Source organism: Schistocerca gregaria, chromosome 7 (genome assembly GCF_023897955.1).
Source record: "Schistocerca gregaria isolate iqSchGreg1 chromosome 7, iqSchGreg1.2, whole genome shotgun sequence".
In the NCBI taxonomy this organism is placed as follows: domain Eukaryota; kingdom Metazoa; phylum Arthropoda; class Insecta; order Orthoptera; family Acrididae; genus Schistocerca; species Schistocerca gregaria.
Window position 1 is genome coordinate 22,601,100 of NC_064926.1, and position 12,726 is coordinate 22,613,825.

The following is a 12,726-nucleotide window of genomic DNA, read 5'->3' on the forward strand; positions in this document are numbered from 1 at the left end:
ACTATACAGTATTTCTTCATTGTTCGCAAAAAGGCTTAAGATTTCTCAGTTTCTTAAACCAAAAGTAAGAATTACACTTTTGTCTGCACAAAATGTTTACGAACAGGTACGTAAAGTCACTGCGGGGAGATATTCGTTGAGAGTGCGGCTCTGCACCTCGTACAGCTCAAAGCATTCCACAATGGTACCATCAGTTGCAAGACTCTGGTTGTCTGTTGTTTATATACAGGCAAGAACACAGCCGGCCCTGTGTGTGAGTTCAACACGCCGAGCGCACTCAGCGGAGTTTTGCACTTGGTCCGCCCAAGTCTAACAGCCGTGCCAGCTGTGACTGATCGTTGTTCGCTTGTCTGACTGCTGTGTTTTGCGGCGTTATTTGTATTTTAAACCGTACAGGTTTCAGTTGCTGGTAGTCCTTCTCGACGGTGATAAACCACGAACTGTAGAGTTTCCTAAATTATTCTGGGCGTGGAGATGGAATGTGACAATTTCCTTTCACGTTTAGTATTCTGCATGAGGCTGCGTTCCTTTTAAGTGGAAGAGTGGAACACTACAAATTAAGAATGTAGGGAACTCATCAACCACACATCAGAGTCGAGCACGAGACAGACCCTCCAAAGTTTCGGGTACCTTGCACTGTTTCCCGACAAAAGATTAGCTGCCCTGTCCCTTATGCATTACAGGAATTACATACCTGCGGTATGTTGAAGATCTGGCTTTTTCCGCAAATGCGAAAACATGCCGTAAATTTCACGTTTTAACCAAACGTAACACCATTGTGCAGCTTACCGAGAATTATTCTTCCCACTCACTATTCGCGAGTAGATCTGGGTTGGAGGGATCAGTTAGTGGTACCGGAAATACCCTCCGCCACACTCAATTAGGTGGCTTTCGGAGTACGATGTAGACGTAGAAGTTTCTCAACAGTGAGCTGCCTCAACGGTGGGTCGGCTGTAAGCGGCGAGGCATCAATCATCTCGTATTGCACACTCAGCCTCCACCGTCACCCGTGCTCGTGACGTGTTTCACCACGATTGGCACGTTTGTCGTGGATTCTGGGCAGGGATCGTCGAACATTTGTAAAAGAATAATGAAAACGTGGATAAGAAACGCAGCTGTAAGAAATACCTGAAGTTTGCATGTACGTGCATGTTATAGATATATACCACGGTAAAATAGGACGGTTCGTTTGAAAATTAAAATTCTCTAGTTTTACGCGTGAGTTAAAATTTCTCTCGTTTCGTTAGAAGAAACAGTGCTGTGAAATCGTATGAATTTTTTGAAACAAACTCCATTTTGCATATTTCTTCTAAACGCTTTATTTCATGAGGGAGCTGGTCACTCAAAAAAAGTATGTATTCGTGGCACAAAAGGGATGATAGAGAATTAAAGGTAGGAAAAAAATGACCATCGGTAGTCAAAACTAAAGCTGACAGTGACTCGGAAAGGAGTTCAGCACGGAGCATGAAAATCTTTTCGTCTGCACAGTGGTGTGAAATACCTGAAGGTGACAAACCAAATGTTAACACTATAACGAAATATTGCGTAAATAGAAGATGAGGGGGGAGAAAGAAAAGGGAAAGGAGGGAACGAATGACATCAGCTGCACTGGGACTGCACGCGCGATCTCGGCGACGAGTGGAAACGCGTGCCGGCGCGGCATGTCCCGCGCGCTGGGCAGCTGCGCCCTCAGGACACGGCGCTCGCCGCAGGCGCGCCGCCTCTCTGGGCGCGGTCGCCCACCCACCACCACCCCCACCCGCAGCCACCTGTCCACGGCCCCCGTCCACGTCCGCCATGCTCGCTAATTTTAGATTCCTTCTTGAAGGTCGGACGTTAATGCGCATCCGCACGGGAGCTTGTGAATCCATCGAGGCGAATCCACTACACGAATGCCTCGTATCTGTTATGTTGCATATGTCTAAAAGCGCAGACACGCGAGGTACGATGCGAAGCAGGCGGCGGCCGGGAGTGTGGTGTGCTGACCACGTGCCCCCTCCCCCCTCCATATCCACATTTAACGGCGCCCGTGGGCGGAAGACGACACGGCGCCCGGTCAACAGCGTTGTGCCGTACCCCTGTTAGTGTGGATTTTAGTTTTGCACGTGTACTAGCGTAAAAATATGTTATCTTTTTGTCACATGAATACTGACAAAGACCATTACGTTTATCTTGATTATACACTCCTGGAAATTGAAATAAGAACACCGTGAATTCATTGTCCCAGGAAGGGGAAACTTTATTGACACATTCCTGGGGTCAGATACATCACATGATCACACTGTCAGAACCACAGGCACATCGACACAGGCAACAGAGCATGCACAATGTCGGCACTAGTACAGTGTATATCCACCTTTCGCAGCAATGCAGGCTGCTATTCTCCCATGGAGACGATCGTAGAGATGCTGGGTGTAGTCCTGTGGAAGGGCTTGCCATGCCATTTCCACCTGGCGCCTCAGTTGGACCAGCGTTCGTGCTGGACGTGCAGACCGCGTGAGACGACGCTTCATCCAGTCCCAAACATTCTCAATGGGGGACAGATCCGGAGATCTTGCTGGCCAGGGTAGTTGACTTACACCTTCTAGAGCACGTTGGGTGGCACGGGATACATGCGGACGTGCATTGTCCTGTTGGAACAGCAAGTTCCCTTGCCGGTCTAGGAATGGTAGACCGATGGGTTCGATGACGGTTTGGATGTACCGTGCACTATTCAGTGTCCCCTCGACGATCACCAGAGGTGTACGGCCAGTGTAGGAGATCGCTCCCCACACCATGATGCCGGGTGTTGGCCCTGTGTGCCTCGGTCGTATGCAGTCCTGATTGTGGCGCACACCTGCACAGCGCCAGACACGCATACGACCATCATTGGCACCAAGGCAGAAGCGACTCTCATCGCTGAAAACGACACGTCTCCATTCGTCCCTCGATTCACGCCTGTCGCGACACCACTGGAGGCGGGCTGAACGATGTTGGGGCGTGAGCGGAAGACGGCCTAACGGTGTGCGGGACCGTAGCCCAGCTTCATGGAGACGGTTGCGAATGGCCCTCCCCGATACCCCAGGAGCAACAGTGTCCCTAATTTGCTGGGAAGTGGCGGTGCGGTCCCCTACGGCACTGCGTAGGATCCTACGGTCTTGGCGTGCATCCGTGCGTCGCTGCGGTCCGGTCCCAGGTCGACGGGCACGTGCACCTTCCGCCGACCAGTGGCGACAACATCGATGTACTGTGGAGACCTCACGCCCCACGTGTTGAGCAATTCGGCGGTACGTCCACCCGGCCTCCCGCATGCCCACTATACGCCCTCGCTCAAAGTCCGTCAACTGCACATACGGTTCACGTCCACGCTGTCGCGGCATGCTACCAGTGTTAAGGACTGCGATGGAGCTCCGTATGCCACGGCAAACTGGCTGACACTGACGGCGGCGGTGCACAAATGCTGCGCAGCTAGCGCCATTCGACGGCCAACCCCGCGGTTCCTGGTGTGTCCGCTGTGCCGTGCGTGTGATCATTGCTTGTACAGCATTCTCGCAGTGTCCGGAGCAAGTATGGTGGGTCTGACACACCGGTGTCAATGTGTTCTTTTTTCCATTTCCAGGAGTGTATTTTAGCCGCTGCACTATTATGTATCCTGTAAATGACAATATCGATCCACGTACACAAAGCTATCGTGTACACATTACAAGTAATTTGAGTCGATCCACACCATGCTATTACAGTTCTTACTTCTAATACAGTATCCGCCCGCAATCCTAAATAACGGAAAAATTACACTGCCTGACAAAAAACGAGTGATGCACCCGGATGAGGAAGAGGAAACGTAATTAACTTCACGGGATGAAAGGGTACGTGACGCTATTTCTGTAATTACAGAACCGAGTCATATTTACGAAGCACTTGCCTGTTATGATGTTCCATCGTCTCTGGTCTGCATGCCGGAACTACATTGGTCTGGTTGCGAATGTCGTCATACCGCCGTGGTAGCGTCTCGTGAGGCGAGCTGGTCACACACATGTTCTGTCGGGGACGCATTTTCAGATCTGGATAGTCGCGGGAGTAGCTAAACATCACGCAGACAAGTGCACCTGTGTGAAAAGTGGCACCGCGACACTGTTGCACGAGAATTAACACACGAGGGCACACTAGATCCAGTAAGTACTGCTGTGCCACCAGAGTTCCCTCAGTGACTGTCAGCGGTGGCCTGTAGCCGTATCCGATGCCTCCTCACATCATGGAACCAGGAGCAACACTGCCTGCCTCTCCAAAACATGTGAACAACTGGACCTCTCCCCAGGCCGCCGCCATACGCGCCCACGATGGTGATCTGGGGTAGTGCAGAACACGGGGCGACGTCAGTCGTCTGCACTCTGTGCTTCCTGGCCGAGACATCACTCCAAACGCAGCCGTTTGTGTCGTGTTAACGGCAGCCCCCGCTTGGAACCATATTTGCCTAGTCAGGCGGTTAGCGACACCTGTTTCAAACTGTGTCTTTAAACCTTCCAGGATGGCCGCGCGCGTCGAAGCGCCCGCTTCTGGGACGGGGAAGCCCAGGCCCCGGTTCGAGTCTACGATGACGGCCGGTGTGCCGGCCAGCTTCATCGTGGATTTTTGGCGGTTTCCCACATCACTCTAGGTGAATACCGGACTGGTACCTACATCCCGCTTCAAGAAACGTTACGCAAACATTTAAAAAACTCTCTCAGACTTGCACACAGACTTTACTTAAAGTGCAGACGGATGGCTTGGGTTGTGAATACCACGCTGATGGCCTTAGATCTTTAGTCCGCTTAAAGCCATAATGAGCAGCAGCTCAGATGTTGTTAATAACGCTGTCTCACGCGAGGTCGCAGCATCTCCGTGTACTTCGCCGTGTTCGCTCAACATACGACGTATCCTAGCAGGCCTGCTAAGAACGCTAAACACGAATAACACTAACGCACTGCCGATCATTTACATACCCATCGATCGTGTTTACATGTACCGATTATGTCTTCTGGGTATGAAGATGGCATCTGTTCTTTCGGACATGTCATCGCCATTGCCATCGGTGACCGTGCAGCTCTCTAGAATGAAATTACAATTAAATCAATACCATTAGCTGCTGACGGGCTTGATATACATCAACGAGGACAGTTGAAAACGTGTACCCTTACCGGGACTCGAACCCGGGATCTCCTGCTTACATGGCAGACGCTCTATCCATCTGAGCCACCGAGGGCACAGAGGATAGCGCGACTGCAGGGATTTATCACTGGCACGCTCCGCGTCAGACCTACATTCTCAACTTATAGTCCACACACTACATTCGTAGTGCCCCTGTCATTATACCCATTACTCGCGGCAGACAATCCACCGACTACCTTGAGAGTTCAGGCAAATCGTGTGAATCCGCACTGAAGAAGGTCATGAGCCGGTTAGCCTTAAACGACATGAAGATGGCGTCTGTTCTCATCTTCATACCCAGAAGACATAGTCGGATGTCAAAACAATTTCGTACATGTATACACGATTGGTGGGTATGTAAATGATCGTCGGGGCGCCAGTGCTATTCGTGTTTAGTTTTGTTATCAATCGTGGTAGGATACGTCGTAGAGTAATGTGAGAAACCGCCTAAAATTCACGATGAAAGTGGCCGGCACACCGGCCGTCATCGTTAATCCGCCGGGTCGTGGTAATACACAGAAATGCATCGAGTGAAACATAAGCGATTTATGGCGTTCCACAAGGTAGTGTTATACCACCTCTGTTGTTCCTTATGTATATAAATGATTTAAGAGACAATTTGAGCAGCCGTCTTAGGTTGTTTTCAGATGGTACTGTCGTTTGCCGCCTAGTAAAGTCATCAGAAGATCAAAACGAACTGGAAAACGATTTATAAAAGACTTCTGTACGGCACAAAAATTGGCAATTGACCCTAAATAATGAAAAGTGTGATGCCATCCACACGAGTGCTAAAAGGAATCCGTTAAACTTCGGTTGCACAATACATCAGTCAAATCTAAAGGCCGTAAATTCAACTAAATACCTAGGAATTACAATTACGAACTTACATCCGAAACAAGACAGAAATGTTTCGTGGAAGGCAAACCAAAGACTGTGTTTTATTAGCAGAACACTTAGAAAATCTAACATATCTGCTAGGGAGCCTGCCAACACAAGGCTTGTCCATCCTCTTTTGGAGTTCTGCTGCGCGGTCAGGGTTCCTCACTAGACAGGATTAATGGAGTACACCAAGAAAATTCAAAGACGATCAGCACGTTTTGAATTACCCAGAAATGGGGGAGAGAATGTCACTGACATGATGCAGGATTTGGCGTTTTTCGTTGCGGCGGGATGCTCTCACGAAATTTCAGTCACCAACTTCCTCCTCTGAATGTGAAAATATTTTGTTCATGCCGATTTACATAGTGAGAAACGATTATTATAAGGAAAATATGAGTTCTCAAAGTAAGATACAGGCATTCGTTTTTTCCGCGCGCTGTTCGAGATTGGAATTATTGTAAAGGTGGTTCGAAGAACCCTCTGCCAGGCACTAAGTGTGATTTGCCGAGTATACATGTAGAATATGGATCATCAAATGAAAGACTACAAAAGACTGTGGACTAAGTTCTACCGCCTGCTTAGTACGTTACATAGGAAACTCTGAAAAAGGAGGTCATTCGCGAAGAGAAAGCTCTCGGATTGTCCCAAAACGCTTCCAGAAGGGCACGGACCGGCAACGCCGCAGACTGCAGCCCACCCAGCGTGGCCGTGTCCGGGCGCCGGTGAAGAGAAGCGAAGGCCAGGCGTCGTGGTCAGCAGTGCCGCGGTGATCAGAGCGCGCTCCGGCCCCGAGTGAACGAGAGTAAGGCCAATAAATCACGCCTTCGCCGGAGGAACTGTACTGGTATTCACGTCAGGTGGTTCAGCAAGTGAGAGGGCAGTGACACGGGACTTGAACCTCGTTCCTGCCGAAGTGAATCAAGCGTGTTAAACCGACGATGAGGGCCGACCGCGGCCCGATGCATTCTCGGGTAAACAGCGCTGACCGATACCGTCGGAATCTAGGTTAGGGGATCGCGTGACGGCACGCCAGAATGTGTGGCCACGCAGTACTTCCAGGCGGGCCTCCCGGATTTATAGGGCTGCGCTTATCTCACACTGGATCTGATTTTATGTGCTGCGCGTAAGTAAGTGATGGCACACATCTTTCCTGGGCGGCAGCAGGCACCGAGGAGGTGAGTTCCACACGCAAACCAGTACTTGCACAAATCTGTACGAGCCACTTTATGGCATTGCTGATTTAATAATCTTTCTAAATAAAGTAAGTACTTCAGACAAAAAGAAACACAACACGGTCATTTCACCACGTCCAGCTGGAAACACTTATTGACGATTAGATCCTGTAGAGCTAAGAAACTGATAGATTTCACCTTTTGTTTCAAATAGACCCAGACATTTTTTGCGGGGTTAAGAATTGAATTAACGGACCAGTCTAGATGCGATAAGGTGCCTGTGTATTCATAAAACCAGGAATGTATGTTTGCAGTCCTGTTAACCCGGCTGTTGGCATTTTGGAGGACGTGAATTCCATCGGCATACTGACCATGGAGACGTAGAAAAAAGTGAGACACTCGGTCACCGAGAACGTAGAAATAGCCATCGTGGCACACGTTCATGTTTACTCCAGTTGGAGAATGAAGCCAGAGCAGCAGAGGACGACCCGTGCAGCTGACAGCGGCTGCACTCGGGGCCCCGCACCGCCTGAGGAGAGGCGCGCCCGTGGCTGCCACTCGTCGGACCACTTGCGCTCAGCTGGTGTCCAGCACCTGCGTTCGTTGGGCCTCCAGGCCTTGCAGCCTACTGAGCCACTGCCAGTTCCCCACTCCACCTCACCATTACATACAGTTTGGCCGCGCGGGGTAGCGGCGCGGTCTCACGCGTCTTGTCACGGTCCGCGCGGCTCCCCTCGTCGGAGGTTGCAGTCCTCCCTGAGGCGTGGGCGTGTGTCGTAGTTAGTTTAAGTTAAAGTAGTGTGTATGTCTAGAGACCGATGACCTCAGCAGTTTAGTCCCATAACACCTTATCTGCATTCACTGGGAGCAGCAGCTCCTGCTTGGTTCGAAACTGGTTGTCATTGACAAAGCTGCGAAGGTTGCGGAATTCCTTAGACTCACGTTGGAAAAAGTCGGCAGTGGTACACTAACACATCCAATTAATTCACGTCACGCGCATTTGCACGTCCACATGCTACATCTCCTTCGTACCATTGTGTCACGTGTCCACGACGAACCATATTTCTGCGCTGATTCCACACAACAGACTAACATTTCACAGCATGGCCGCATTACTGTGTCGTACTAGTTCAAAGCCATCTGCAGCTCTCCAAATCCACCGAAGCGCTCTTTTAACGAGAAGACTAGTATTTTGCCCGGTGAGCTTAGGATCTTCAGCAACGTGCAATGTAAAGGACGCACTGTAGCTGAGGTTGCAAGTTGTGGCGGGCCACCAGGAAACCCTCAACTGCAGCAGTGCTTCAGACGGCACTAGCCTCGGTCGTCTGCTATTGCTCCTCGCCTACAGATAAGCAGCATCGCATTGTTTTACTAGGGAGCCTATATAGCCAGAGAATTAACAAACCTCTGGCCGCAGCCACGTATTTACTAGGCTGCGATTACGATGTAGAATTGGTTAGCGTTACATGGACGCGAGAACTCGCCCACCAATTATAACAACAATAAAGCAGCACTTCCAGTTTATTGCTTGATAATAGCCTAAAACATGTCATTTCTTCACTTCACCTACTATCCGTCTAGCAGGAAGCCCACAGAAGAATAAAGCTACTAACATTCGTAGTGCCCCTAAGAGATGTAGTGGTGTGGACATGTTGGGAATGTGGGTCACACGGGGAGCGTGCAAGGGGTAAGTCCCTGCAGTCGCGCTATCCTCTGTGCCCTCGGTGGCTCAGACGGATAGAGCGTTTGCCGTGTAAGCAGGAGATCCCGGGTTCGAGTCCCGGTCGGGGAACACATTTTCAACATGTCACTAATGAAGTACATCAACGCCCGTTTCCAGCTAGGGTGTCCATTTAATTATCGTTTCATCTCTATCTATCTATCCGCTCCACCAACATTGTACCACTCTTTCCAATTCCTTGAATGTCACGCACGTCACTTCGCTTTCCTTACCCCTCTTCGCTACCCTATACGAATTCTTCAGCAGCTCATCACTTTCCTCTCTCCCCTCACACACGTTCCACTGTCCTCGAGAAAGAGAACCTTTACTTTTAATCCTCTGAGCACCGGTGCTTGTTTTTAGTAAATACACCTGCATATGAAGTTGAAGCAACGTAAATTGGAGTTTGAACTGCTGATTTTATTAATGTTTTCGAATGAAACCAATGCTCTTCTCATTTTTAAATTTTAGGCCCATTTCGCTTGTTATTTGGGACTCTAATTTGTTATAGACATTATGAGTTGATGGACGTTTCAAGGTGTGGGATTATGTGCAGAAAAAATGTGAAAGTCATTTCCAATACATCACATTAAATGATGGGTGGTTGTAACCTATGTATCCCAAGGGTTCCAGAGTGAAACCACCTCCTTAAAACAATTTTCTTTGATTTTTGCCAGTTTCTTACTTTATTAGTTTCTTGCTGTGATAATAAAGGTTCTTCTTTTAGTGTTCAACCATGAGGTTGGTTTGCAGCAGAGCGCCGTTCCCCTCTTGTGTCTGCCTTCCTCTTCATGTCTACATTGTTCATGATCTGCTGCATGTATGATATCCTTGGTCACCCCCGCCGACTCCTTTCCTCAGTAGCTCCTTCTGCTACTATTCCAATGATGATGTAGTGTCGTAGGATGCGCCCTACGAGCTTGTCTCTTCTGGTTTGGGTGTGCCTCCACAGAGATCTGGTTTTCTGTACTTTTCTAAATACTTCTATAGCACCACATCTCGAGTGTCTCTAGCAGTCTTCTTGTTTCTCTACCCATTGTGCAAGTTTTACATCAATATAGGGTTACACTTCAAACGAAAGCTTTCGTGATACGTTTTCTTATTTTCAGACTGTACGTGCTGGTTAGTAAGTTCCTCCTCAGATTAAATGCAATTTTGGCCTGTTGTAATCTGCTCGGAATTTTTTTCCGGCTTCTACCATCGCTTGTGATTTCCTTCCCAGGTAGGTAAATTCCTGCATCACTAAAAGTTAATTTTGTGAAAAAAAATTAAAATTATATTCCAGAGTGAAGTGATCTTACTGAAACAACGGACAGTTTACTTTTTACCAATATCTTCTAGTATTCCTTGCTTGGTACGGTACTAAAGGTTAATTCTGTGAATAACTCTAAAATTAGGTTTCTCATGTTGCTGGGAATCAAAGGGTTAAACTAGATTATTCTTTCATTAATCGTGAACATTTTCGCCGTGAAAATATGTAACGAGCATTTGTGGTCTTTTTGCGTCTCCCCGTATGCACTTAGTATCATACAATACAATTTTGACTCTGTCCACCTCAACACACGAGAAAAGATGCTACTATTATTACAATTTTTTCAGATGAGGAAGTTTCATTACTCCAAGATTACTTTAGCAAGACGCAATACATTGGATTCACCCAGTTCTGCTCCAAAACTGTAAGTTACACTTCGAATTTACATGCAACGGTGAACAATGTGGTTTGTGCGCATGCGCCCTCGTGTGTGTGTGTGTGTGTGTGTGTGTGTGTGTGTGTGTGTGTGTGTGGAGAGGGGGAGAGAGAGAGAGAGAGAGAGAGAGAGAGAGAGTGAGTTTTTGTTCCGTGTAGCGAATTTTCTAGCTGCACTGTCGTCTGCAGACCCACGTAAAACACCTGAAACGACTGACTCTCTCTCTCTCTCTCTGTCTGTCTCTCAAACCGAGTATAACAAAATTGTCATCCATATGACGCTGATATCCAAACGCACAGTGGGTAAATAATATAAGAGGAGAGTTATTGGTAGTCATATTTTTTTTTTTATTTTTCCAGTGATCAAACATTTCTCAGTTCCCTAATAAAACGGACGCTGGAGACGCCAAATCTGTGTGCACCTGTGTTATTGCAACTACAGCACCCTACGGACAGTGCACGTTGGAATCCCAGTTCTGAACTCCCGCTTTACGTAGCTGCTTCTGCCGACACCACTCGTAGCTGGACCGCGGCAGGAGGCGCCGCTCTTTCCACTAACACAAAGACGTAACTCCAAACTGTCGCCACAGTCAAGGAAGCATCCCACTGTCGAAACTTTAGACTCTCGCAAATTTCACAGTGCACGTTCGCTGGAGCGCGACACGCCGTTTTCTGCAGCGCTTACAACGGTAGAGACAGCCGGCAGGAGGGGGTCGAGTGCAGCAGAGGAGCAACGCATGTGAAGCGTGCGGCTGAGCCAGCACGCAGTTTCTGCGTGGGGATGATGCGGGATGAGCCGGACGTAGCTTCTCACGGCTGGCGTCGGCGTTAGCTCTCTGAATGCCCCGCGCGTCACACCCTCACGAGATCCTTGGCGCGGACCTGGGTGTCGCGTTTCCAAAATGGTGCCGTCCGTACGTTTTTGTAACTGTCAGTACAATGTAAGAACGCTAAACGCCACAGAAAAGTAATATTTATTTTCTCTTCGCTTTCAATTTAGGGGATAAAGATACATGAATATGTAACTGTGCTTTATATTATAATATAAATACTTTTATTTTCAGTGATGTTCAAAAATGGTTCAAATGGCTCTGAGTACTGTGCGACTTAACATCTGAGGTCATCAGTCGCCTAGAACTTAGAACTACTTAAACCTAACTAACCTAAGGACATCACACACGTCCGTGCCCGAGGCAGGATTCGAACCTGCGACCGCAGCGGTCGCTCGGTTCCAGACGGGAGCGCCTAGAACCGCACGGCAACTCCTGCCAGCTTCAGTGATGTATAAGACTCAATAATTGCAGTATAAATCATATACATCTATTTCTTATATTAACTAAAACTAATGATATTACAAATAACAACACATAAATATGAAAACATTAAATATCAATCGCTCTGCACTTCCAATATCCCATCTTCTCTTCGACGACAGCAATCGCAAACTACTTGGCGTCTTGAGTGGTTCTTTCATACAAAAAGTTTGCATGTCGGACAACTACAGTAGTCTTGTTACTCTTGTGTGGGCCTCATTCCAGGCAAAAACCTACTTTTTTTCGTTCGGTTGTTTGTCGATTCGGTATTAGCTGGTTCTCGGTAGTCTTAGGTTTTGCACGGTCTTTGCAGTGTTTGGTCTGTATTATTCCACATCCACAGTATGTGTGCTATGATTCTTGTCATGTTGACAAATCTCAAAAATATTGCCAGCGGCCATCTTTCCGTTCTTCTGGAAGTCGAATAAGACGGAAACTTTTGGCCAGCTGCGTTGATGCCACCCTTGGTACGGTTACAGTCCGTTATTGGGGCAGGTTTTCCAGTTTCTCTGTCCGTTTCCTCGTAATAATGCGTTGCAGCTAACACGAGGACACATTTTTTCTTCTTTGGCATATAGGACTCCAGGGTGTAATCGGCCTGGAATCCAAATAGAGAAGAGCTCCTTTCTTGGAATTTCAGATCCAGAAACTCTGAGGGGATTTGTTTTTTGTTCTTTTCCATTGTACCAAGAAATGTTACACCATTCTCCAGAAGAAACTTGTAGATGGTCACATTTCTGTGAGAACCTAAGATGTGCTGAAGCAGTCGCTTTACTATGTCGAACGGTTTGT

General features: G+C 48.1%; 1 protein-coding gene and 1 non-coding gene across 2 annotated transcripts in view; one reads left to right on the forward strand and one right to left on the reverse strand.

The window, feature by feature from the left end:
- LOC126281741 (uncharacterized) overlaps positions 1 to 12,726 on the reverse strand; it is a 500,256-nt gene that overhangs the window by 168,464 nt on the left and 319,066 nt on the right. The gene's annotated exons all lie outside the window — the stretch shown is intronic.
- Positions 8,933 to 9,006, forward strand: Trnat-ugu (transfer RNA threonine (anticodon UGU)). Its single transcript has one exon. It is a non-coding gene; the product is annotated as a tRNA-Thr (tRNA).